General features: G+C 30.4%; 1 protein-coding gene and 2 long non-coding RNA genes across 4 annotated transcripts in view; 2 read left to right on the top strand and 1 right to left on the bottom strand.

The window, feature by feature from the left end:
* LOC118197587 (somatostatin receptor type 2-like) overlaps positions 1–26,325 on the bottom strand; it is a 378,592-nt gene that overhangs the window by 151,294 nt on the left and 200,973 nt on the right. The gene's annotated exons all lie outside the window — the stretch shown is intronic.
* Positions 9,809–18,751, top strand: LOC118185733 (uncharacterized). The gene is made up of 4 exons (XR_004757637.2): positions 9,809–10,248; positions 13,597–13,706; positions 16,182–16,224; positions 18,341–18,751. It is a non-coding gene; the product is annotated as an uncharacterized LOC118185733 (long non-coding RNA).
* LOC118185731 (uncharacterized) overlaps positions 23,503–26,325 on the top strand; it is a 228,531-nt gene continuing 225,708 nt past the window's right edge. Inside the window, exon 1 of the long non-coding RNA XR_015040760.1 lies at positions 23,503–24,104. This is a non-coding gene — a long non-coding RNA (uncharacterized LOC118185731). The remainder of the gene's footprint in view (positions 24,105–26,325) is intronic.

Genomic DNA, 26,325 nt, shown 5'->3' with positions numbered 1-26,325 from the left:
GAGTGAGAGAAAATATCACTTGTTATCTAACAACCAACAAAAAGGCTCTAGGAGTAGTTAACGGCTTGTCGTCAAATTGGATAACCACCACCCTATGCTTCAGAATGAAAATCATAACTGTGCTCTTATAATTGTCAATAAACAACCGCTCTCCAAAACTGTAATTAAACAAGAGACCACTTTTAAGCGAATTATTTATTCTCAAAATTTACGTATACCAGCATACGTTTATTGTTACAATGAATTTTATTTTAGTTTCATAATGTTTTCACAAAGTGTAATTCAAATTTGATAAGTGAATTGTTCAATAGATGTGTGAAAAATGTCTAAAGACCGACTCGGTGACAAATTTTCGAAAATTTCTCGCATGCAATTTTATATGCCACTATATTAGTTTTATTCAAAGGACATAAAATGCTGTGAAGGTAGCACAAATAGTCCCTACAATTTTTTAATAAATATGACTTTACTTAGCGAAACCTGGTTTGGAAAACGGATTATGAAATTTATTTTTATACCCAATGTTTTAAGAAAGATTAAATTACTTCATTGCTGAAAAATATGTATAGTGTTTAGATTCTAATTATAGGATGTTCAAATATTTTTTCACGTCCGTTTCGAAATTCCAGTAAAAAATGAATCTTTGAATAATTAACTGAACCTAGCTTGCATTCATTAACGAAAAAAATACTGTGATTAGAAGTTAATTTTGGTAATGGAAACTGATTCTTTCTTCTGACTATTATTAATCATCTTACAACCCGAACGTATTTCACTTTCTGAAAGACTAAAAAACTAGATAAAAACGTCTTGCAGTCTATGTCTAAAAACAATGTCTAGCAAAGGAAATTAAAATTACTCACTGTTGCGAAACTGATCTAATTGATTCTTAACAAATTGTATAAGATTAGAAATGTAAAAATATTTATTTACTTATATTTTAATACATACGTCTCTAGTTAAATAAATTTAAATCTATGATTTGGATTTTCTTGTACACTACTTGCAATATAATGAAATATTAATAAATAACGGGCTGGATATAGGAGCTACAACAGAAAGTAGGAATCAGTAAATTAAAAATGTAAATGAATTTAAAATTTCGCTTTTATATACAGGCTAAATATAATTTGTACTTTATAAAAATCTCTGCGTTTTTTGTAATCACGCAAATTATTAAAGTATTCATTATGATATCAAAAATTACCCTATGCAATATTTTTCGGGGTTGGAATTTCTTAAGACAGGACTGAAATAGAAAAACATTTAAAATCCAGTTTTCATGAGAATCTCACTGTTTTTCAGCAACAAGCAAAGTGTTATACGTCGCATTTATATTAAATAGTTTAATGGAAAGATTTCTTGAAAGTATGCGTTCAAATTTTTCACTTGAATATTTTCAGACTTTTCGGACGTTTTAGAAAGAAGGAGTATTTTTATCATACGACTAATTCAGAGTTTGTAAGGATAATATTGCAAACGCTTAGACTGAATTGTCCAATTTCTTCTAAAATCCTTAAGACCTCAGAAAAATAATAAAAGGTGTCATAAAACTATGTTCAAAAAGGAATATCAGAAGACAGTTTCTTTTTTGCTCTACATTTCTTCTAATAATGTTACCTTTTTATCCTGCAACAAGAATCTACTAAGGCATTTAAGAAATACAATGAAAGTAAGAAATTTGGAGTGTTACCGTGATAATAAGGTGTTTCTGCTGCAAGAGGAAACTTTTCTCTTTTGAGGTTATAAATGCAAAAAGGAAACTATGAAACATGCATTTAAAAACGTAAATGCTATGTTGTAAATTAAAATAGAACACTTCGCATTAAAGTTTATTACATCTGGCTATTTATTTATCAACTTAAAATAAGTCACTAGAAATATGCATACATGTATCTTCAATCTTATATGCTGTGTCCTCTGGTATACCATAGGAGCCGGGTTCGAATCCGAAGCATGAATTATAAGTACAAAGACTGTAGGCTAATTCAGAGGCTATCTTAAAAGTGCGATAGTTCTCGAAGAAAGTTTGCAAATCAAACTCTCGAAAAGAGTTCAAAATTCCCCACGAAATGGTGGTGACAGGGCAGTAGAATAATTTTCTGAGTGTATTCTCAATCAAATCTTTGGCACGTACTAGTAGAAAAGTCTTCTAAGTGCTTGTCAAAATCCTGGCCAAAGACAGACGTTTTTCGTAATCTTGGCCATAATGAGTTGTTGGACCCGGAAGGGAAATCATTTATAACATGTACTTTTGCTTTTTTCTGTAATAATTTGCTTACTTTTATCCTCAACCGAAAGCTCAGTTAGTTCAAAATACACTCTTTTTAACAAAGGCGAAAACATTGCAGCAATATTTAAGTCATCGTACTCACATATATATTACTTCTTCCTTTATTTGAGAAATAATGGTTATAGTTATGTCCTAGAAATAAACTGATTACTGTTTCATACATAATATATAATAGAATAGAATGCGACACAGTCAAAATTTAATTCGTGTCAGTATTACAATTTTAATATTTATAATCGTAGCTAGCAGAGAAACAGAGCGTCCAAAAATTAGACTGACTTGCAAACAGTTTAAATTTTCTGGTACAAGAGAAAATCTATAAAAATATTAAGCTGTTTTAAAACGTAATTAGAGTATGGGACTTATATGAGACTTTTGGTCTGCTTTACTCATACCGAAATATCAAATATCTTTCAAATTTATTTAGCATCTCTGAGAAACGATAAAAGAAATATATGTCGCTTAGCTTAATATTTCGTAATGGCTATTGAAAGAATACGAAAGATGTTGATGCAAATTAAAACATATGCACCAAAATATATGTAAAAGTAAGTAAGCTTGGTCTGTCATAAAACAGTCTAAAATTAAGTTCAAGATTCAAATAATAAAAGAAATGAATAAAAATAACTAGAACAATATAAACAGGTTCAAAAACATGGATTAATTATTCCTTTTTAAAAAAGATACCAACAAATCTCTTTAAATATGATTTAAAACCAAAACTGTACTCACACAGTTTACAGCTGGAAATTTCTTGACAAAATTAGGCTACTGTGTAATATTGTTATCTTTTTATTTTTACAGGTATTTTAAGTGAAGAAACCAAAAGATAAAATATAATTTTTCAATTATATACTCTGAAAAGAGTCAAACGAATCCAGAGGTGCTCTTGAGTTACAAAAGAATCTGATTCATAGCATAGTGGTTTACACAGCTGTTTTCGTCTACCTGGTTTCCTTTTGTTTGCGTTTAATATCTTAAGTGCGTCAGTTGTTGAGTTCTTTCATTATGATTTCTAGTTAATAAAATTAGTAGCAGTAAAAGTATGTTTAATATTGCACACTCATATCCGTTTGAGAGAAACACATTTTGTTTCGATTTCAATAATACATATTGCATTACATTGTTATAAGAATATAAGAAACACATAGAAAACAAAAAGGTTTATACCAGAAATATTTGAATGATGTATTTTACTGCACTTGATATTTTCATTTTTTGAAGTAGTATATATGCTACAGTAGGTTCAGTAAAATTACAGAAACTGATTAATATTAAAAGTTTTATTAAGTAGCAAACTATTATAAAGTTTCTAAAATCAAAAATATTGAATTTTGAAGGCTGCATACAATAGGGGATTCATCAAAACTGACATTTGCTTCTCATGAAATTTGAATGAATATAAAAATCTACACACGCATTTTGAAAATTCTAAAACTAAAATTTTATGGTGAGCTAACAATTACCTTGTAACATAGCATTAAAATAAAATTAAGATAGCATTTAAACAGTTAAGTGCTATTTGCTAACCAGACAAAATATAAGGTATTGGCATGTCACTTAAGAGAAATATTTACAGCCAACATCACACAGTAAAATCGTGCACAGGTACATTTTTAAAAATAAAACTTTTCTTTATTAAATATGTGCACCAGATTGTGTGAGGTTTACTTTAATGCCATATCAGTTTTGTTCTACCATTTTTCTTCTACATTCTGCTAGCTTGTATTGCTCATTTTAAGTATAAGTAGACTTTAATTTTATGAAACGATCATTCTTAAACTGGCAGGCGGCGTATGGTCGTTTAACTTTAAACAGTTTAGGTGTTAAATGAATTACTTCAGGTTGAAATGAATTAACATTTTTTTAAATTATTTTATACTTTCCACGCAACTTTTTTAACGTTTTAAAATCGTTTTGGTGGTCAATCCTTTGGGGTATTAAACTATAATCTAAAGTTTTAGACTGAATTATCTTTTTTGTTGTTGGAGTTTTGGTATCACTAATGAGGTCATATCTTGCCTATTTGCTTCTACGTACAATACGGATTCATATCCTAACCTGGATCTCTCTTAACAAAATAGAGATATGATCCAATGCATATTTTGCTCCTAATCAGAACCTTGCCAAAGTAAAAGTTTGATCTAGAAAGCTACAAAGACAGTGGCTTCAAATGCGCATTTAAAACGTATTTCTGATACTTTTATGTTCATAAAAATAATATGAAATCCTGCTAATCGATTGAATGTCAATAGGTCATATATTATGATATTTAGGGAAAATAATGTGAGCATAGAGATATTGATTAAATATCAGACATGATCATGGAAAAGTCTTGAAGTTGCGTATGTTACTCTGAAAAATATCATACAAATATATAGTAGCTAAAACCGGCAACAGGTTCTTCTGTCGAGCATAAAAACTCTGTTTCGTTACACAAGCATGAATTAGCAGATTAACTACAAAAAAGCATATGGCATAAATTTTATTTTACAACATTCTAATTTGGATCTTTATTTGCCAAACTTCAAGGAATAGCAGGGCATGCATTATGTGTATTACAAAAAGTTTCAAAGCGTTTGGCAAGATAAGAAAATCAGAAACCTGCTGCTGACTTCTCTTCAAATATTAAAATAATTTCAGTGTAATATGTATACAGTTACTGCTTATTTTTTGAAAACGCATTTGCGTCATTTCAAGCGAACCAAACATATGCCATGTGAACTTCACATACATGCAAATTTATGATTTAACCTACGCTCTACTAAATGATGCTAAAGCAGCATTTACTCGAATTATTCCTCATTTGTTAAACTTGCAGTAGAACTATTTGCTTATTTTAGTCTAGTTTATTTGAAATGCTTATAGCAGTGATCTTCAAACTGTGGTCCATGAATCAAAATAAAAATTCGAAATACAGAAAAATATAAACCATTCTCACTAATTGACTAGTACATATGAACTAAAAAATCCATTTAAATATCAGAATAGATCAGTAGGCTTGCCCTGAAGGAAAGGGAACTACTTTTCAGCATAGCAACAGATTCAACGTTAAAATCTAAATTTAAGCAAGAGCAGCTCCTAAAGTTTTGGTTGCAGATTCGTGCAAAATACCCATACGTTTCTCATCCGAAACCATTTATTTAAGTCAAAAGCTTTCTCAAAGTATGCGGCAACAAACATAAGATATAGAAAATTAAAGAAAGGACATGAAATGCGAAGCAGATAACATCTATAGGGCAAGACCTTACTAGTTTGTATAAAAGAAATGCAAGCACACCACGGTCACTAAACATAATGCGATATTACGTGACACCTGGAGCGCGAATTAATGCCTTTAATGAGTAAATTAAAATTCATTAAATTCATTAAGTATATTTTAATAAAAATACACTATTTTTTCTTAAATGTCCTGTACATAACGTACCTCTGACATACTGATCTACTTTAAGTATCCTTTCAAAATATATTTTTCGGAGGGCAGGGTGGGGTTTTCAAAATACGAGTAAATGTATGGAAAATGAGCGAGTACATAAAACGTGGTAAAGGCAGTGGCAATGACGGAGATATTTTGAGCATAATAGGAGATGCAAAACAAGGTTGCGATGTAGGAAAAAAAAGTTTGGTTTAGCTATTGATATTTTATCGTCAGCCGTATCTGCAAGATTGCTGTATATACAATCTTGATGTTTGCGTGACCCTGTTTGAGGTTAAAACTTAGCCTTTTTGCTGTTAAAGGCAGAGATAAAGAATGCGTCGTTGCTATGACTGCCACATATTTCCTATATTAAATATTCATTCGCTGGTAATCAAACAGTGTGCAGAAATCCGTATATGATACAATAATTAGCTAAAATGTTATGCAAACTTTGTTAAAAAAATGGCTGAATCACATTTCCGATTTTTACCTTGCTGCATGAAAGTGATAACAGTTTATGACTGTTTTTCACTAACCGAAAACCGGTACTAATGGTATTTCTTCCGCCTTTTTAGCATGCCTTCGTGGTGTGGTCAGCACGCTCGGTGCACATTCGAGACGTCCAGGGTTCAAGTACCGGCGAGGGCATTGGTCATTTTTCATGTCTCCTGCTTCAAAATAGCCTAATGTCTGTATAAAGTCTTTTATAAAAGCAAAATTTTATAAAATAGTTGTTAATATGAGGTGTAATAATACAGATAAATAAAATATTAAAATTTCTCTCATGAAATAAAATACTTTTCGAAAATGAACAAATATTAGTCAAATATTCATAACTGTTTTATCAAGGTTGACTTAATTTAGAAATACTCACTATTCAGTAATACTAATCCAGTTATTTCTCCTATAGAATAACTTTTCAAATAGAAATTATTAAGAGCTGGCTGTTGCAACTCAACTCTTGCTGAGATCCGATGGCTGAGTGACGTCATCTCGAACTATGAACTCTCGCTAGAGATCACGAGAACTCAGAACTGAGAAGTCGCGCGCTGCGTCGTGCGAACATTTAAACCTTCCGTTATGTAAATATTCTGTAACCGTTTGCGTCTTCATTAAATATGTTTGCGTTAAGAAAGTTTATCATTTATGGATTATCCCTCTCAAGATTTTGCAGATGCACAGCACAGAAGAACTTCAGCCCATTGGCCCTGGCCGAACCCATTGGAACAAGGTAAGCAGTTTTGTTTTACCTTGATTAATTAGTTAGAAGTAAGATAAAGAATATAAAATAATAATATTGTGGCGCCATAACGTGGGGCCATTGGGTTGAATTTGAACTGAAATTTAATAGATTTGCTTAAGCAAAAACATGGATTTAGAAAAATTAAAAAAGAAACGATCTGCTATAAGAGCAGTAGTTACGAGGCTAATAAATAAGATAGAAACAGAAATTGCTAATGAGGGGGATAAAAATGTAATTGAAGAAACGGTTGCTCAGTTAATTAGTAAAGAAGAAGAACTAATCTTAGCGGATAATGGTATTGAAACTTTAATTGATGTAACAAATTTAGAAGATGAAATAATGTCTAGAGAAGAGTATAAAAGTAAAATTATTGTTTGGAAATTACGCGCAAAAAGATATTTAGATACTAATCCACATAGCGCTAATTCTACTTCATGTGGAAATGTCACTGAATCGCAAAACAAAATTAAACTCCCGAAATTGGCCCTGGAAACATTTTCGGGAAAGGACGTGTGCAGTTGGCCCGGGTTTTGGGCACGATTTGAGACAGCTGTACACGAAAACGAAAGTCTGCATGCAGTAGATAAATTTAACTATTTAAAGTCAATTCTTACTTCCGATGCAGAAACTGCAATACAAGGGTTGACGTTAACAGCAGAGAATTACGAAAAGGCTGTGAAAATATTAAAAGATCGGTTCGGACGCAAAGAACTCATAATCGATACCCATATGAACAATTTATTAACTCTGACTCCGGTTAAAACGTCTTGCGATGTGACAGCACTTCGAAAATTATATGATCGTTGTGAAGTACAAATTAGAGGATTAGAATCGTGTAATATTTTACCGGATTCGTATTGTATCCGATATTAATTGTACCTTATTGTATCCGATATTAATAAAGGTGATTCCGAATGATTTAGCATTAAAATTTAATAGGAAATATGAAGATGATAATCAGACAAAAATTACGAATTTGCTCCATTTTCTAAGGAAAGAAATAGAAAGTCGAGAACGTACAGGATTTTTATTTAAGCCAACAGATTCTGAAGTCACTGAAAAGAAATCCCATTTTGAAAATAAGCGGCAGTTTGGAGAACGTTTTCGAGACAGCGAAAGAAATCGGGATTATAATAGGGGTAGAATTCCTTCAGCGGCAGCGTTAAACGCATCACTATCTAATAGCTGTTTATTCTGTTCTGAAACTCATACGTCAGAATCATGTCAAAAAACTGTGCCAGAGAAAAAGGATGCGTTAAGGCGAAGGGGTTTTTGTTTCAGGTGCTTCAAAGGACGCCATTTAGCTAGTATGTGCAAATCGAAACTAACTTGTGGTATTTGCGATCGGCGACATCATACATTGATACATTCTGACGAATCGAATGCGTCAGACAAGAGTCCCGTCCAAGGGGCAGTAGTCTCTTCTGTTTCCGATTGCGCAACAGCAAATAACTCATTTCTTCTGACAGCACGAGCTGAAATTATAAACACAGGCAATTGGCACCAGCAAAGCGTTCGCTTGTTATTTGATTTAGGATCGCAGCGAACATTTATTAGAGAGAACATCTGTAAGAAATTAAAACTTCCCGTTATTGGAGAAGAAAAAATAAAAATATTCTCTTTCGGTTGCACGACTTCTGAAGCGCCGAATGTTAAAAAAACCAGGCTCATTTTGCGTAATTCGAAGTATCGATATGAAATCAAAATAGAAACTTTAATTCCCAGGCAGCACGTCTCCAAAAATATACGTATAATTTTGGTGAAATAAGGGTATGGTATTTTTTGCACGTTACTTTTACGAAATTTATACGAATGAAAAAGGCTGAAGTTACTGTTGACTCTTGATTGTTATTTTCCACACGTTATTTTTACGAAAATTATACGAATCCGAATGTACTGATAAAACTACCACCATGATGGTATATTTTATTCGTCACTTTTACGCATATTATACGAATTCGAATGTTCTGAAAGAAACTACCGCCTTTATGGTATATTTCATTCGTCACTTTTACGGATATTATACGAAGTCTAAAAAGATTGAAAATGAAGTTTATTAATTCAAAATATTTAGTGTATTTCTGGCATTTCACTTTGTTTTCTTTGTCCACGAACATGAAAAAAGGGGCATTCATATATGAGGCTAAATTTTTTCTATAAATTTTAACATGTAAGCTAAATCTTTACGTGCATTTTTGCAAAAAATTATATTTTCTTAATTCAAACATCTTCAAAATAACTTATTTATTTTCGTATATCAAATTTGTTATTATTATTCATATCAACACTTACATTAATTTACACAATTTAATTTCATTTATGAAAATCCTATTACCCATTTAACTGGAATAAGCTGTATATTAAATTTGTGTACTTACTGAGTTTGGTACAATACTCGCCTTATTTTATTTAGCAAATGTGGGCAATTAAATTGGAATAAGACTAGCAAATCTTTCATGTCGAAGAAAAGAATAATAAATACAGCAGAAGATGATGATCGAAAACGTTTAACTTCTTGAACAATAGTTTAATGTAGACCAAAGGATCATTAATTATAATCAAAGATATACTAATATTTTTATTTAATAATAATAATAATAACTCTACGAAATTGCAAGCTGAATCCTGATATTTTACATAAATTTCAGTACCTTTAAGCTTTGTTATAAAAATCATATGAGGCTAATTTTTTTTTAATTTTGTTTAATGTACGGAAAAAATGATATAGCGATTTTAATAATTTTTATATGAGGAAAAAATTAATAAATAATGTAAAAAATAATTATATTATATTTTATATTTTTCCTGAAACAGTTAAAGACATTCTTAATATGGAGATCTACAGAATAAGTACAAGGGTCCAGTTAAATGAACTCAAAATTTGCATAGTTAATTTTACGCTAACTTATAAAAATTAACCGGATTTACGATTATACACTGAGCATGCGCATACACAGACATTTCTATTTTTCGTAGAAAAATTTAATTATTACCTTAATACAGAGATGCTGTGAATATAAATTTATATAATGCAAAAGTAAGTTTATTTCATATGCTAATTTAGAGGCTTTCTTAATATGTTTAATTATAAAGAAAAAAAAAAAGCGTTGCAATTCTTGTTCACTGACCAATGGCAAAGCAGACACTTTCTACTTCCGGTTGTGGCGGGATATTTGTGAAGTCAGCACTCGGCAATGGCGGTCGAAAAGAATGGTAAAGTCGCAAAGAATACTGTTTGTTCGTGGATTGGCGTTTGTGACTGAATCCATCGAAATTACTAATTATTTGAAGAAAGTAAGTGAATATTTTATATTTTCAGTGTTTAATAGTCGTACTTTCTTCACCTATATAAAATTTTATAAATAGCGTCTGTGTAGTAAATGTGATTTTCAATGTGTTGTTCTTTTGTGTACGTGCCTAATGATTCATTTTCAGGATTTGGTACTGTTAAATTTTGCACTAGTGTGTTTCTTACTGTTTGTGTCACTCCTTTTTGTATGTGTCTTCACCTTTTTATAGTTATATTATTTTTACTCATTCTCATACACCTGAATGCATCATTCAGAAAAAAATGATGTTGCTGCGTTTAATTTCATCAGGCCTGATGAAAGGTCTAGATAGCTGCAAGTGCTGGTTTTTTCCCACATCTGTTTTAAGGAGAAATAATTTCAGCGATATCCTGGAACTAGAATTATCCTAGTTTACATATGAATTTGTCAACAGCATATGCTATTTCCTAAAAATCAATGAAAATATTGCTTTTTTCATTCTCATTTTGGATATTCTAAAATGCAGTACTGTATAAAGATTGATTTACGTCCATTTTAAGGTAAATTTGCTGATCATTTCTTATAATTTTCCAAACATCTTTTTAGAGATGGACTTTCTTCTTTCCAAAGTGAAATGTGTGTCAATACAATTTATTTCAAATGACTATGGCATGACATCTAGTCTTCACTTTGGCATTCATGTTTGTTTCATTATTTTACGGAGACATTGCTATTTATTTTTAAGTGTTTTTAATGTGTTATTGAAAATATTTGTAATATACGCATTTACAAAACTTTGCACTGACCAGAGATATAAAGTTAGTCTTCAGTTAAAAGACTTGTTTAAGATTGTGTAAAGTTGAACAATTACTTTGTTTATATAAGTTGAATAGGAGACTGTTGTTTTATGATTTTTTTTGTAATGTTGGATAGTTTCCACAGGCTTTGGGAATTTTCTTCATTTGATTATCTCTATGTAGTTGAATAGAAAAATATTTTGAAATTATCAAAATAAATAAGTTATCTATTTTGGAGATTAATTTTGATAACCAGCATTTTGTAACAGCATCATGTTCTTAGCATGTGCTAAGAATATCGTCAAAAGAAAAGAGTCGACCAACGTGTGCAGATCTGTGATAAATTTTACTACTTTTGTTATTCCCATGTATATGTAGTTATATAATGATTTGAACAACTGTAATTTTGGAACACTGAGAAACAACTGCTTTAAGTGATTGTTAGACTGTAACTAAATTACTTCAAGTTGCAAATGTGGTCTCACGGCTTCATAGTTTATATTGCAAGGCATGCTGAAAATTTCTAGTTACATTTGAATTGCATTGAAATCTGTGTTTAAACTCAAAATGCAGGTTTCTTTTTCAGGCTAATAAAAATAATTAATAACAAAAAAATTAAGTAATCATATAATAAATATATGCAATATTACACTTACATGATAATTTATACAAAACTATTCCTACATGATTTTTCAATGAAATTTTTTTCTTATTCATTGATCACTCAGCATAGCTCTCCAATAACAATAACCGAAATCAGGTTAGGGTTTGAGGGTTAGTTAAGGAATATTTTGAGTTTAAAATTGCTGGTGGCATGTATCCGTTTGGTTTGGTGTGTTTTAATTATGTCAAAGCATGCAAAAAATATCTGCGTAAGAGAAGGTGTGCCTTTGAGGAGAACTTTATAAGGGATTTTTGGCTTTGCATTCCTGTAACATATTGAAGCACCGTGAAAACACCCATGCAATTAGCTGTCTTTTTTTAGATTAGGACCTAAATCAAACTACCAGAATTCAGTCACAGAACATCAGTTGGAAAGTAATGAATCATAGTATGCTTGTTAGAGTTACATGCAAAAAAGTTAAATTCTGCCCTTACTGTTTCTGAGGTTAGCATGATTGTTAATCAAAATAGTGGATATGTTAGTTTTTATTTTATGACACATGCACACATAAGCACACACTTATTTATGCATGCATAAGTAAGTCAGAGCAGAATATAATTTATTCCTATACAAACTTTATTTTTTACCTAGTCAAACAGTTGCAATAGTTTATATTTCAATGAAAACATTGTTTATTTCATTTATGTGATGAGAATTTATTTTCACTCATACTTTGGAAAGCATTTTGAAATTATGTAATGAAGGTACAAGTAGTAAAAGTGCCTTTTTGTTTTTCTTGTGTTTTGACAATTTCCCAAGAAACTGCACTGTTAAAAACAGGAATATTTTCTAATTTTATATTCTTAAAGCATATTTAAAGAAAGATATGAATTTCATTAAGTTATTTTTCAACAAATTGATAACTTTGCCATGAAAGACTCATTATTTGCTGTGATCTGCAAATATGATCTGGTTCTGTTTTAAATGGAGAAGACATGTATGTATCACCAAAATAGCTAATGAACAGTCAATTACGATCAACGCATTTCGCGGAAATTCGTTAACAGGCTGTTTTTTATTACAAACAGGAAATGGCATACTGCAAGACAGAGGGAATATGGAGTTAGGGGATCTATGGGAACATAATATCTAGTCCTTTCATTGCTATTAACGATTTTCAGTTTACAGTTTGTATTACGGTTAACCTTTTTAAATATCTTGTAACGTAACTGTACACCGCTAAACTCATGGCCGATTAGCCGTTGACGAGCTTGGCGAGTAAATACGCTTCGCCGCCAACGGATCTTCTCCGGAAGAAAACCCAGGGTTTTCCCTAAAAATAATTTAATTTCTTATTTTTGAATTTAGTTTTATAAATTTGCTTTAATATATAATCTTTAACTCTAAGATATTGTGCTATTAAAAAAGGAAATTTTATGCCATAGAAACACAGGTACTTTGTTCCAAATCTGTGTTCATTTTTTTTTATATATATACTGAATTTTTATGCACTTGTAGTTACTGAAATATATCCTTTCATGAATAATAAGTAAGTCCTAAGTCCTTTCATGAATGCAATTCTTTTTTGTTTGTTTGATTTTGTTGTTTTAAAAGATCTGCCATAGTTAAAGAAAGAAAATAAAGTAAGAATGCTTTACTTTCAGTTTTGAATAAATTTATTACTATTTACTGCAGCTTCAAGTTTTTCTAAACATAATTTTCGAAGTCAAAACTTGATAGTTATGTTAATTATTAGATTTGCATGAAAAAATTTATTGAAAAATTAGTATTTGATCTAAAATACCATAAATTATTTGAATTATATTTTACTAAATCATGTATTTTGATATAACTAGATAGTTAAAAAAATTAAAATTGTAAATGTGCAGAAATGCTTATATAAAACCAAGAAATTGTTTATATTCTTGTTGCTTTTTCCCTTGTAAATTAATTGTGTATATATATATTACAGTCTGGGGAGTCAGCACCCTGCTGAATTGTAGTAAACGAGACGTCCAATCTACTAAACCATCAAAGATGCAGATTTGGATTTTCTATTTCATAGTTATTGAAATCATAATGGTATGTTTGTTTAAATTAGTACTGTTTATGAATGTGATAAAAATAAATTCTGATAAGCTAAGAAATGATTTATTTTCTATTAATTATGAACTGTAAATAATGTAACCAATTTTCTTCATAGTATTTACTAAACATTTTTTTTTAAAAGGGAGGTAGTCTTATTTATACAATTCTTGCAGAGATACCAAGAAATAAAACATTTCAGGAATTTTCACTCAGTATATCTTGATGCGTAAAATCGTGTTGTTCAATGCCATATTACTTTTTCACAGGAAAGTAATTTTATTGATCTAACATCTGCATAAATCAAACTTTTTTAAGAATGATTACAGTTTCTAACTTAAAATTTTCAGATTTAGAAAATGTATGTTTAATGTAGCATTAGTTTTCCATGGAATAGAAAAGGTTTTCAAAATGTTCAGTTGTTAGAGGGAAATAATATAAATGAGATTGTCCTGATACAGTTTCAGCTGGAAATGAAACTGAATTTTCAGATAGTGAAGATTTCATTTAAGAATTCTAATAAAACTGATTAATGTAAATCCTCTGCATTTAAAAATTCTAATAAAACTGATTAATGTAAATCCTCTGCATTTAAAAATTCTAATAAAACTGATTAATGTAAATCCTCTGCATTTAAAAATTCTAATAAAACTGATTAATGTAAATCCTCTGCATTTAAAAATTCTAATAAAACTGATTAATGTAAATCCTCTGCATTTAAAAATTCTAATAAAACTGATTAATGTAAATCCTCTGCATTTAAAAATTCTAATAAAACTGATTAATGTAAATCCTCTGCATTTAAAAATTCTAATAAAACTGATTAATGTAAATCCTCTGCATTTAAAAATTCTAATAAAACTGATTAATGTAAATCCTCTGCATTTAAAAATTCTAATAAAACTGATTAATGTAAATCCTCTGCATTTAAGAATTCTAATAAAACTGATTAATGTAAATCCTCTGCATTTAAGAATTCTAATAAAACTGATTAATGTAAATCCTATGATTCATGTAGGTATTCTTCTGTTATCAGGACCAGATTCAGAAATGTGTGTTTATATGCATGCATTTTTAAATGTAGGTGCTCGTGTGTGCATGTGTATATTCTTTATGTATGTATGTGTATACTTATACACATATATGTGCATACATGCATATACACATGCTTACATATCTACAGCGGAACCCCAAGATACGAGTTTAATTCGTTCCAGCATTCAACTGGTATAGCGAATTTCTTGTATCTAGAAACAAGCTTCCCCATTGAAAATAATGGAAATTCAGGTAACCTGTTCCACACCCCAAAAAATATCAACATTTTAATATCAAGTCAATTTTTCCTAATAAATAACACTGGTAAATAATATAGCAATAGTTTAACTTTGTTACCAACATTTTAACTCCTTCTCATTAATCCACACCAACAACAGCTTCTCAACATGTAGGAGTATTTTTATGGTGCTTGGAAGCAACGATAATTCCTTTGGTTACATCAGGTTTCTTAATTTCTTCCTGCTTCATCAGAATAGTATAGATTTTCGATGTTGAAGGGCCGCAAGTCTTCGCCAATTCTGTCACCATGCTTATGTTTATCTATGATTTCTTTCTAGATATCGACGGCCATGGCCTCTTTATTTTTCTTTGCAGCACTATCAGAGGCAACAATCTTCTTGCGAGGCATCTTGAAATAATTATTTTCACGTTAAATGTCAAAACAATTAACTTACAAGTGCACAAACACGTATGTAAAGGAACACTGAGTGATCTGACGAGGGGATTCCCCGAGTTGAGCCGGATAGGGAAATGGCGCCACCCATACCAACAGCCTGGCTCGTTACTCGAATTAATGCTCGTATTTCGCTCATACTTTCCTCGTATCTCGAGGTTTCATTGTACATTTCTGAATCCCGTCCTAATAACAGAGGAGTACCTTTGCCAGTATTGCAACAGAGCTAGAATGAATTATTGTGTTAAATATGTGGAAAATGCATGCTTAAAGTACTGTTATTTTCTAAAAATATTCTGTATGTCTATTTTTTACAAGAAGAAAAAATAGCTAAAAGTTGTTAATTTACTCGTATTTAGTCCAAAGGGGCTTTGTCCCTAAAGAACTATTGTTTTTGTTTTGCATTGGTTCATTATAAATATCTGTTTAACTTTTCAAACTGTTCCTACCAAATGTTAGAGTCCCTAGTGTGGGATTAATACTCTCTATCTTAGTGCCCTCTATAACCTATGTTAGGGTTAACCTGTATAACCTACAAGGATTGCCAGTTTAGGCGAGATATGTAGGTAGTCATCATAATACGTACCTTTTTATTATTTTTAAATTGAAAGTAATAAACTAGTTTTCAAGAATGGAGTTAAACTAGATTTGCATTCAACTCTGGTTTATTGTGTTAATGATGTTTTGCTGTAACAAATATGAATTTTTTGTTTAAGTATAATAATTTAAAATGTTTTTTCTAGAGAATGAAGTACTGCCACTAAGGTAAAGGTGCTAACTTGCAAGGTAATTTTCTATTCTACATTAACTCAATCTTTATGTCCTGTTACAGATATATTCGCAGAAATAATGAAAACCTGACATTCAAAAAATAATAATAATAATAATAACGTTGAATGTAGTATATTAGATGGTTAACTGTGGTTTGGCAGCTCATTAATAATCTTACACATATTGAGTACGAATAACTTTGACAATTACCGGTATTTTCAATAGTATAAAATTAGGCAAGAAAGCAACTTTAGCTTAGCACCGATTTTAAATACAACTCTCTTACCAATATTGGTTCGACGAAGGTAAAATATAATTGAATTTAATAAGTTGGAAATACTGTCTGTCTTTCCATGAGTTAAAAAATAATTTCAAATAAAATTTCTTTTTTCAGTTTTTCATGTTATTTGTTTAATGTTATTGTAATCTGATTTATCATATTTAGTCACATATTCCATCCCTCTTTGCACTATAGTATATAATTCAAAGGACTTATCAGTTTCAGCAATATTTTTTTTACCAGTATACATTTTTACCATAACTCTGTTTCTAAATCATATCCTGAAAAATTAAGGAGTAAAGTACACAAAGAAGGAAAATATGCAAGTAAATAATGGCATTTAGTGTTTATGTGTCTAATATTTGTACTAGATTGTAAAAGTTATAAAATTCTATTAGCTTTTTTAAATTGAGATGCTTCTTTGAACCCAAATGGTTAAAGCCCTAGTGTGACTTTGGTACTTTAATCTAACTTCTATTCCTAATAAATAATCCAGCTGCATACAGTTTACTCAATTTCTGCCATGTGTAAGGTAAAAAATATTAGCTTTTTTTAAATATATCTTTTGCAAATATTCCATCAGGTAGATTTCTTTCATATTTTGCCTTAATTGAGTCATCCTGCTAATTAAGAATTTATTAAAGTTAATATGTTAAGTTTTTGTGTGTATAATTCATTTTAAGTATGTGCATACATTAACAGTTACGTAGAATTATGTTTTGGGTATCAAATTCAGAAATTTTGGGGCTGTTTTTAGAAGATTTATTAATGATTTATACTATATTAATATTAGTAAAAAAATTCCGTGGCTTTTATATGAGAGTATATATTTTAAAATAGCTGCATGATATGGTAGAGGTAAAAAGCTTCATGTGGCTCATAAATTAATATTATGTGGCAATTTTTCATTTATTTAATAAAGAAAATATTCAAGCCACAATTAAAATTTTTTCACTGGATTATTTGCATACAAAGTTTGCAGCAAATATTTCCTGCAACAGAAGTGACAATTTTTATTTTGCAAAGACAGGAAATTTAGTTAGTGAAAGCAGTAACCCTATTTTGAGATATTAAACAGGAAGGCAAATTTTTTAATTTAAATTGATTTTTGAAGGAAGACTTCATTTAGTCTTGCTATCATTCTATGTGACTCTTAACTTTTTTATGGTATTTATAATTTTATTGTTATTCAGCTTTCTGTTTGCTTAGAATGCACATGAATGTAGACTTGAAATATTTTATATTGCAAACTGAGATGCCATTGTTATCATAATTAAAGATTTTTACTCTGACTTTGGAGGAATTTATTGATAATACTTTTGATTGTGTATTGGTTTCTGGTTTATTGAAATGTGTAACATAGCCTGTTAATGCATATACGTATGTTAATGACATGTATATGTTTATGAAGTATTTTGTTATATGTATATAGTGTTGTGATTAGTTTTCTGCTTACTCTTTATTTAAGAAAAAGTTATCTGTAAGAAAGCGAATATTCTTTGCTATATGTAGGAGTAAAATTGAAAAGGCTAATGCAATATAATTAATACAAAATTAAGTTTTTTCTCATGTACTTAAATACAAACATAGCCATTAAAGACTTTCTCAACCTTGCAGTTCTAAACAAATCTTAAGTATTTTTTACTTGAAATTATAGGCATTGTGTAAGGTATATAATTGAAGCTTACTGTGTGATAGTATGAAATTAAATTTTTAATTACTGAAATGTAAATTTTTAAATATGAAATACTCAATGCATTTTATATGCATCTTTTAATACTTCAACTATATTTAAAAACTGAAAACATCTGAAGTGTGAAATTATTACAAATTTTTCTTTTTCTTGTTTAGGAGCTGTTCTCAAAACATTGGGTGACAAAGAATTCACTTTTACAAAAATTGAGCAGGATATTAAAGACAGCGAACTATAGAACAAATATGGCGAAGCTGCATGAAGTCTATGTTGAATTTTATTATTGAAAAAAATATGCTCTTCAGATTTAATGTTAGTTTTTATTGTTTAACAGTAATTGCAGTTTTCGAATACCTGTAAAATAAACCTAATTCTTAAATTAATTTCATGTGTATTTTGCAACTATTACAGTTCATAATACTTCAAACAACTTGAAATTTTATACTTGTTAATTTATGTGGGATATGTTCATAATTTTATAATTTAAATAACTCGTTGTTATCATATGAGCATAATCTAAAATGCACAGCATTTGACAACAAATTAATAAAAAATTAGCCAACTTCTAATTGCTTTCTTTTGTCCAGTTGCCTCTTTTTAAATCATTTAATACCATAAAGCTATTTGATGAAAAAAAAATAATTGGTATGTCCACATCAACATGTACATTTATAATGATGTTATAGAAAAAGTCACATGAGATAAATATTTAAAAACTTCAATATTCCTAAACAAATTAACTTTTTAAAATTTTATCTGGTATATAAGATAAAATAAAGAACATATTTAGGTAATTTTGAATTTGCATAATTTTATGTACTTATTTATGAAATAAACAGTTACATTGTAAAAGGGAACTTTTTAAAAATACCTCAATAAAGCATTTCTTTTGTAGAGGTGAACTTTTAGTACTGATCTAATATATTTATAAGATTTTAAACTGAGAGAGACAACAATAATAGATTACAATACATTGCAAGATTGACTCATAAATGTAAAATTTTTACATATCATAATTATGTGTGTAATTAAAACAGAAGTTACTCGATTAACTTGCATGCAAATTAATATTTTCTTTAACATGTTTAGGATAAACTGAACTTTAATAAATAAATATGTATATATTTGTGTATTATCTGAAGATATGAATGAAATATTTGTGACATTAAACATTAATCTTCAAGGAAAATAACAAAGTCAACTTGGTAAACTATTGGAAAAGGTAAGTTTTCTACAATTTCCTGGCCTATATTTAACAATTTTAAAATTTAGCACACTCATCCAAATAATCTAAATGTATGATTTCTTTTGTGCTACATTCGTTTACTGAATTTGTTAATTAACTATATTGTACTTTAGATAGAAATTAACGTAGATATTCCCTGTAATTTACGGTACAAAAACTTATGTATTTGATAATAATTGACCTAAATCTTCCCTATGTTTTCTTTGCATATATGAATGACTTTGGTAAAAATTTAGACCGATGTCTTCTCTTTACTGTGTATAAGTGCACATTTTTGGTAAAAAATTTGCATAAATCTCTAATTACCTATTTACTGCATTTTTCGTAAAATGTGCTTATTTTAATCTTATTTTTTATATAAATCTATGCAAAAATGTTCTGCATATTATGATTAAAAGATAAAATTAATTTAATATCAAATTTTTACATATCCACCTTTTAGCAGCAATATGGAATTATAACTGGAAAATTTAAATGCAAAAAAATTAATTTCTATTAAAAAATTACGTAACACTTAAAGGCTGAAAATCACTTTTAATATTTCATTTCAAAGTGACTACAAAATATGCATTAAATTTTGTAAACCTGAGTTCTGTTTTAAATCAATTAATGCTATCGTTCATTTACATGGCATAAGAAAATGTCCTTCGGAAAAGCAAATAATTTATTTAAAGTGTTATTTAGTAAACAACTGTTTGCTACAGTTTTTTACTAAATTTAAATTTATGAAATGAATTTAGTAAACAAAAATGCAAATGAACAATAGCATTAATTGATTTAAAACACAGACTTGATGTTTACGAAATTTATTCCATATTTTCTAGCCACTTTGAAATGAAATATTAAAAGTCATTTTCAGCCTTTAAGTGTTACGTAATTTTTTAATAGAAATTTATTTATTTATTTATTTATTTTATTTTATTTTATTTTTTTTTTATTTTTTTTTTTTTTTTTTTTTTTTTTTTGCATTTACTAGTGCATTTAAATTTTCCAGTTATATATATTCCATATTGCTGTACATAACTGAAAGGCAGATATGTAAGAATTTGATATAAAAATTATTTTACCTTTTAATCATAGCATACAGAAAGTTTTTGCATAGATTTATATAAAAAATATGAGATTAAAATAAGTACATTTTATGAAAAAGGCAATTGGAGATTTATGCAAATTTTTTACCAAAAAATGTGCATTTATACACAGTAAAGTGGAGAATACATCGGATTAAATTTTTACCAGTCATTTGCATATGCAAAAAAAACATAGGGAAGATTTAGGTCAATTACTATCAAATATATACGTTTTTGTACCGTAAAAATACGGGAAATATATACGTTAATTTCTATCAAATATATACGTTTTTGTACCGTAAAATACGGGGAATATCTACCTTAATTTTTACCTAATATATACAGTAAAAAATCGGGGAAATTTACGTAAATTTTTACTAAATATATACGCATACGTGAAGCAAAAAATTGAGATTTACGTATATGCGATAAATATACGTAAATTTTTACTAAAAATATACGTAAATCCCTGAAATTTACGTATATTATACGTAAAAGTTGCGAATGAACAGTAGTCTCTCGCGTAAATATACCTAAATTTTACGTAAAAGTTACGTATAGTATAACGTAAAAATATACGTAAATATTTAGTAATTGCCACTGGACACTTTTTATGATATTTTTACGTTCAACTTGAACGTTTTTTATACGAAAGGCCATTCGTAAATTGCATGTATTTTTCTCGTGCAATTTACGAATGCATGCTGCCTGGGTTATTCCTGTCATTAATGGATCACATATTCATTCCCCTAGAAATGAAATAGTTAATCTTATTAAAAAACAGGGCATACAACTTTCCGATGAGTGGGGACCAGGGAATAAACCGCCGAAAATTTCTTTGTTGATAGGAGCGGATTTTTATTCGAAGATAGTTACGGGTAAGGTTCACAGACTGTCTAATTCCTTAGTAGCGGTTGAAACAAAATTGGGTTGGACCATTAGTGGAACCGAAAGGGCTTATGGAATTTCACAAAGTAATGTGAATACAATGAAGGTTGTGGTTCATAATAATAAAGATACACAGAACAAATCACTGTCTAGTTTGCTGAAGAATCTCTGGAAGCTCGATTCTATGGGGATAAATTATGATTCGGATAAGGAACTCGAATTAGAAGATAATTAATTTTCGATAATTTCAAAAAATCTGTGAAATTTGAAAACAATCGTTATATGGTGCGCCTTCCTTGGAATCATAATTCAAATGAGCTAGGAGATAATCTGGAGATTGCTAAAATTAGATTTAAGAGTTTAAGTCGTAGATTTCAGAATAATCAACATTTCTATGACAGATATCGCGAAGTAATTGATAGGTACTTAAAAGAAGGAATCGCCGAAGAGACTAACATTGAAATTGGACCAAAAACGTATTTTATGCCGCATCAAGCCGTTATAAGAGAAAACAAGGAAACTACAAAACTCCGTGTGGTTTTTGACGCTTCGTCACATGCGGAGAATTGTTTGTCATTAAATGACTGTTTACATTCAGGTCCTAAGATGTGTCCAGACATACTGGAATTGCTCCTTAAGTTCCGTCAAAATCGAATTGCGTTTACAGCTGACATCGAACAAGCATTCTTGCAGATTTCTTTTGCTGATGAAGACAGAAACGCAGTCAAGTTTCTATGGAACGATGGTGAATTAAATGGAACCAAAATAAAGGCTCTTCGTATGACAAGGGTAATTTTTGGAGCAACATCTAGTCCGTTTCTTCTCAGAGCAACTCTTAATGTACACGCTGACAAATACAAGTTACAGTATCCGAACGTATTTTCCATGCTAACTGAAAATATGTATGTTGACGATTTAATCGCTGGAGCAGATGAAGAATCAGAAGCATTCGAGGAATCGGAACATATTAAACGCATACTGAAAGAAGGTGGATTTAACATGCGGCAGTGGAAAACGAATTTACAAAGGGTATGGAATGAAGAAGATTTTTCACACGATTCGACTTGTTCTAAAGTATTGGGATACATATGGAATAGGTCAAATGATACATTTTTGATAGAAATTGAAAAGTTGGTAAAAGATGCCAAAAGGATAGATAACATACCAACTAAAAGGGAAATCTTGAGATTTGTAGGACGTTTCTTTGATCCACTGGGGTTTTTAAATCCATACACCATTCGAGCTAGGATTTTATTACAAGATTTATGGGAACAAAAGATAGCATGGGACACTGAAATACCAGAAAATCTCAGAAAGAATTGGCAAAGCTGGTGTGATGAATTAGCTCATATTTCTAGTTTGGAAATACTAAGACATCAGTTTGAAGGTGCTTGGAAATGGGATATAAAGGATGGTTTACAGTTACACTGTTTAACAGATGCGAGTCAGAAGGCCTATGGGGCTGTTCTGTATATTCGTTATTCGAAAAATGGAGTCATTCATACAAGTTTCACTACATCAAAATCACGAGTAGCAGCTTTGAAAAAATTATCACTTCCCAGATTGGAATGGATGGGTGCTTTGATAGGCTCGCGCTTGTCAAATTACATTCAAAAGAAACTTCGGGACATTGATTTAATTGTATATATGTGGACCGATTCTAGTATAACGTTACATTGGATTAGAAGTGATGTGAAAAGGTGGAAGCCATTCGTTCAGAACAGAGTGAAGGAAATACAGAAGAATTCAGATGTCTTGAACTGGAGATATACCCCTGGTGAACATAATCCAGCTGGTTTACTAACTAGAGGTGAAAATGTACTATGGGGAGGCTTTTGGGAGCGTATGGTTCAGTCTCTTAAAGCTCTTCTGAAGAGAATCTTAGGAAAATCATCCTTGACATTCAGGGAATTAGAGATAGTCATAACAGAAGTGGAAGCTATATTGAACTCCAGACCTTTAACATTTACATACTCGGATCTAGGAGAGCCAGAATCTTTGATCCCTGGTCACTTCTTAATAGGAAGACGATTACTGTCATTGCCGCAAGGAAGCTCTAAATTAACTTCAACAAAGGAGAGTCTTACACGTCGATTTAGACATCAACAGATACTGGTAGAAAGAATCTGGCGAAAATGGAGGCAGGATTATTTGATGAATTTAAAATCTGCTCATCATTCCAAACTGGCGAAAACAGCAACATGTTTGAATAAAGGAACTATTGTATTAGTGCATGAAGATAAAATTCCACGGCTGATGTGGAAGATGGGCATCATAATGGAAGTCTTTCCTGGGAGAGATGGCAAGGTGAGAGCCTGTGCTGTCCGCTTGCCCAATGGACATACGATTAAAAGACCAGTGCAATTACTATATCCGGTGGAGCTGGAATGTAATAAGGACAATTACGCCAATTGTCCTTCCGGGCGGGAGGATGTTGCAACTCAACTCTTGCTGAGATCCGATGGCTGAGTGACGTCATCTCGAACTATGAACTCTAGCTAGAGATGACGAGAACTCAGAACTGAGAAGTCGCACGCTGCGTCGTGCGAACATTTAAACCTTTCATTATGTAAATATTCTGTAACCGTTTGCGTCTTCATTAAATATGTTTGTGTTAAGAAAGTTTATCATTTATGGATTATCCCTCTCAAGATTTTGCAGATGCACAGCACAGAGGAACTTCAGCCCATTGGCCCTGGCCGAACCCATTGGAACAAGGTAAGCAGTTTTGTTTTACCTTGATTAATTAGTTAGAAGTAAGATAAAGAATATAAAATAATAATACTGGCTGCTAGGTTTCGGTAATTCAGCTCGAAAACGCCTTCTGCGTTAAGCGGAGCTTCTGGGTTAATGTTTTAATAATACAATGCCATCATTTCTGCATTATCACCTCCCACTTAACTTTTGGGTCGAGAAATTTCCACTGGAACTTATTGCGGACATAAATCTCTATGTACTTATCACCCTGAAGTTCAACTTTCAAGGAATGTGAAGAGAGCAGTCTGTCAGATTACATCCGCTCCTCAATAACAATACTCGTGCTATTGCTTGTTAACTGAACTGGAAATTTTCCCGAAACTAGATCTTGGTTTCTTGATGCGCAGAATTGGACGATCATATTTCACTTTCAAATGAAATAAGAGTAAAGTGCAGCAAAAATAATGTCTATAATTGTGTCTACGTGAGTACAAGAAAGTAAGTGGCGTAAACATCAGATTTTTTAAATGCGTGTTAGAAACATTGCTTTCGTACATGGTATATCTTATTTTTTCATTTTTGGAAAGTTTTTCATTTTTTGAACTTAATGACAATGTCCTATAAGGAATGCAACGTCCAGTCATGTAAGAAAATATAGCATTTTAAGCATTTAAAACAGTGAAGACGTTTCATTTTAAGAAGAGTATTTCAAATATTTAGCAGTTACTATGTCCTTCTAATCGATATTTGAAATGCGTTTATCGTTTAATATTGAAACCTAGTTTCATATAAATAGTTTGAAATCATTTCTGAACAATTAAGAATATGCAATTTAATTAAAACATTTATGCACTAAACGCCTATAATTTCCAAGTATAACGCCTAACAATAAATATTTCCTCTGGTAGTGAAAGCAACTGAATAATTTGAAATTCAGATGAAAATTTACCAGCAAATGCTCAAACTTTCGAAAGTTCGCTTGCATAAAGTGAATATACGATTAAAAGTTACCTTACCTTTGCAGTGAGCAAATATTCTCGTATCAGATTTATAATGAGGATCTTAATATTCATGATTTCAGAACATTAGTATATGCTATATACTCTAAGCGGAAATATTGTGAAAGTTCTCCTTCTCTGGAAACAAAATAAAATAACTCAAACTCTGTTACGACGAGTAAATATTTGCAGTGTAAACTCTTTCTCTCCAAGTTTCGATAAAATATTACTCAGTGGTAGGTTATAAAACCTCAATGCATCCCTTTGCGTTCACTTTTAGCAGATGTCAGATGCCATAACGGGCGTCAACCAGATTTTCCTTACGCCATATATGCATAAAGGCTTTTGTAGTTCTCCTCAGGAAAAATAACTTTTTTTTTCTCTTTGATCGAACGTCTAAGAGAAACGCATTCCTTCGTCGTTGCGTAAAACGTTCAGTTTACATCAGAAGCATCACCATAAAGTGCAGTTTATAAGCTACGTAAAATTGGAAAGAAAAACCTAGAAACTTTCTAAAGTAGTAAATACATTTTTTTGAAAATGAATACATGCAAATCGACGTCCAATGACTGTTTATCATTCTGTCAAGCGAAGGGTTGAAGCCATTTTGAAACTGACGCAATGCTAACTAAATATAAAGAAGTATATTTACTGACACCTCCTTATAAAATGTATATTCTAAAGACTCAAAATGCGAGTTTCAGAATACTAATCACTTTTCGTAAAATCTACGAAATCGTAGAGTTTTGGGATATAACTGGATATTTTATGAAATGAGAGATTTTTTTAATATTTAACGGCAAATTTTAAATTTATGTCTAAATACTAAATTTCATAAAATTTCCGAGAGCAATGTTTACAAAGTACCTCTCAAATTTACTCTTGTAATTGCAAATGACTTGGGATTATTTTGGACAATGTATTTTTTATTAGTTAAAGCATTTCAATATTTAAAACAGTTTGGGATGACATACAGACTGCGTAATTATTAAAGGCGATAAATATCAGATCTGATCTTGCTGTCTTTTGTAATACAAATAATTGTTTTCTTAAATTTTTTATTCACTTATGAAGGATATTTTATTACACTGGCTTTTGCATACGAAATGTTTTAAATACTTTATTTAAATTAGTACGCAAGGGAAAGATAATTAATAATTTTCAGAATGATGTTACACTCTTAGACAGAAAAAAAAAAAAAAAAAAAAGACGCACCAAGAAAGGAGTTATCCGAATAGGATAAA

Source organism: Stegodyphus dumicola, chromosome 4 (assembly GCF_044657685.1).
Source record: "Stegodyphus dumicola isolate Sdum_Otavi_A_Nest chromosome 4, ASM4465768v1".
NCBI lineage: Eukaryota > Metazoa > Arthropoda > Arachnida > Araneae > Eresidae > Stegodyphus > Stegodyphus dumicola.
The sequence above is the reverse complement of the archived record's forward strand: the minus strand, read 5'-3'. Positions and strand labels throughout refer to the sequence as shown.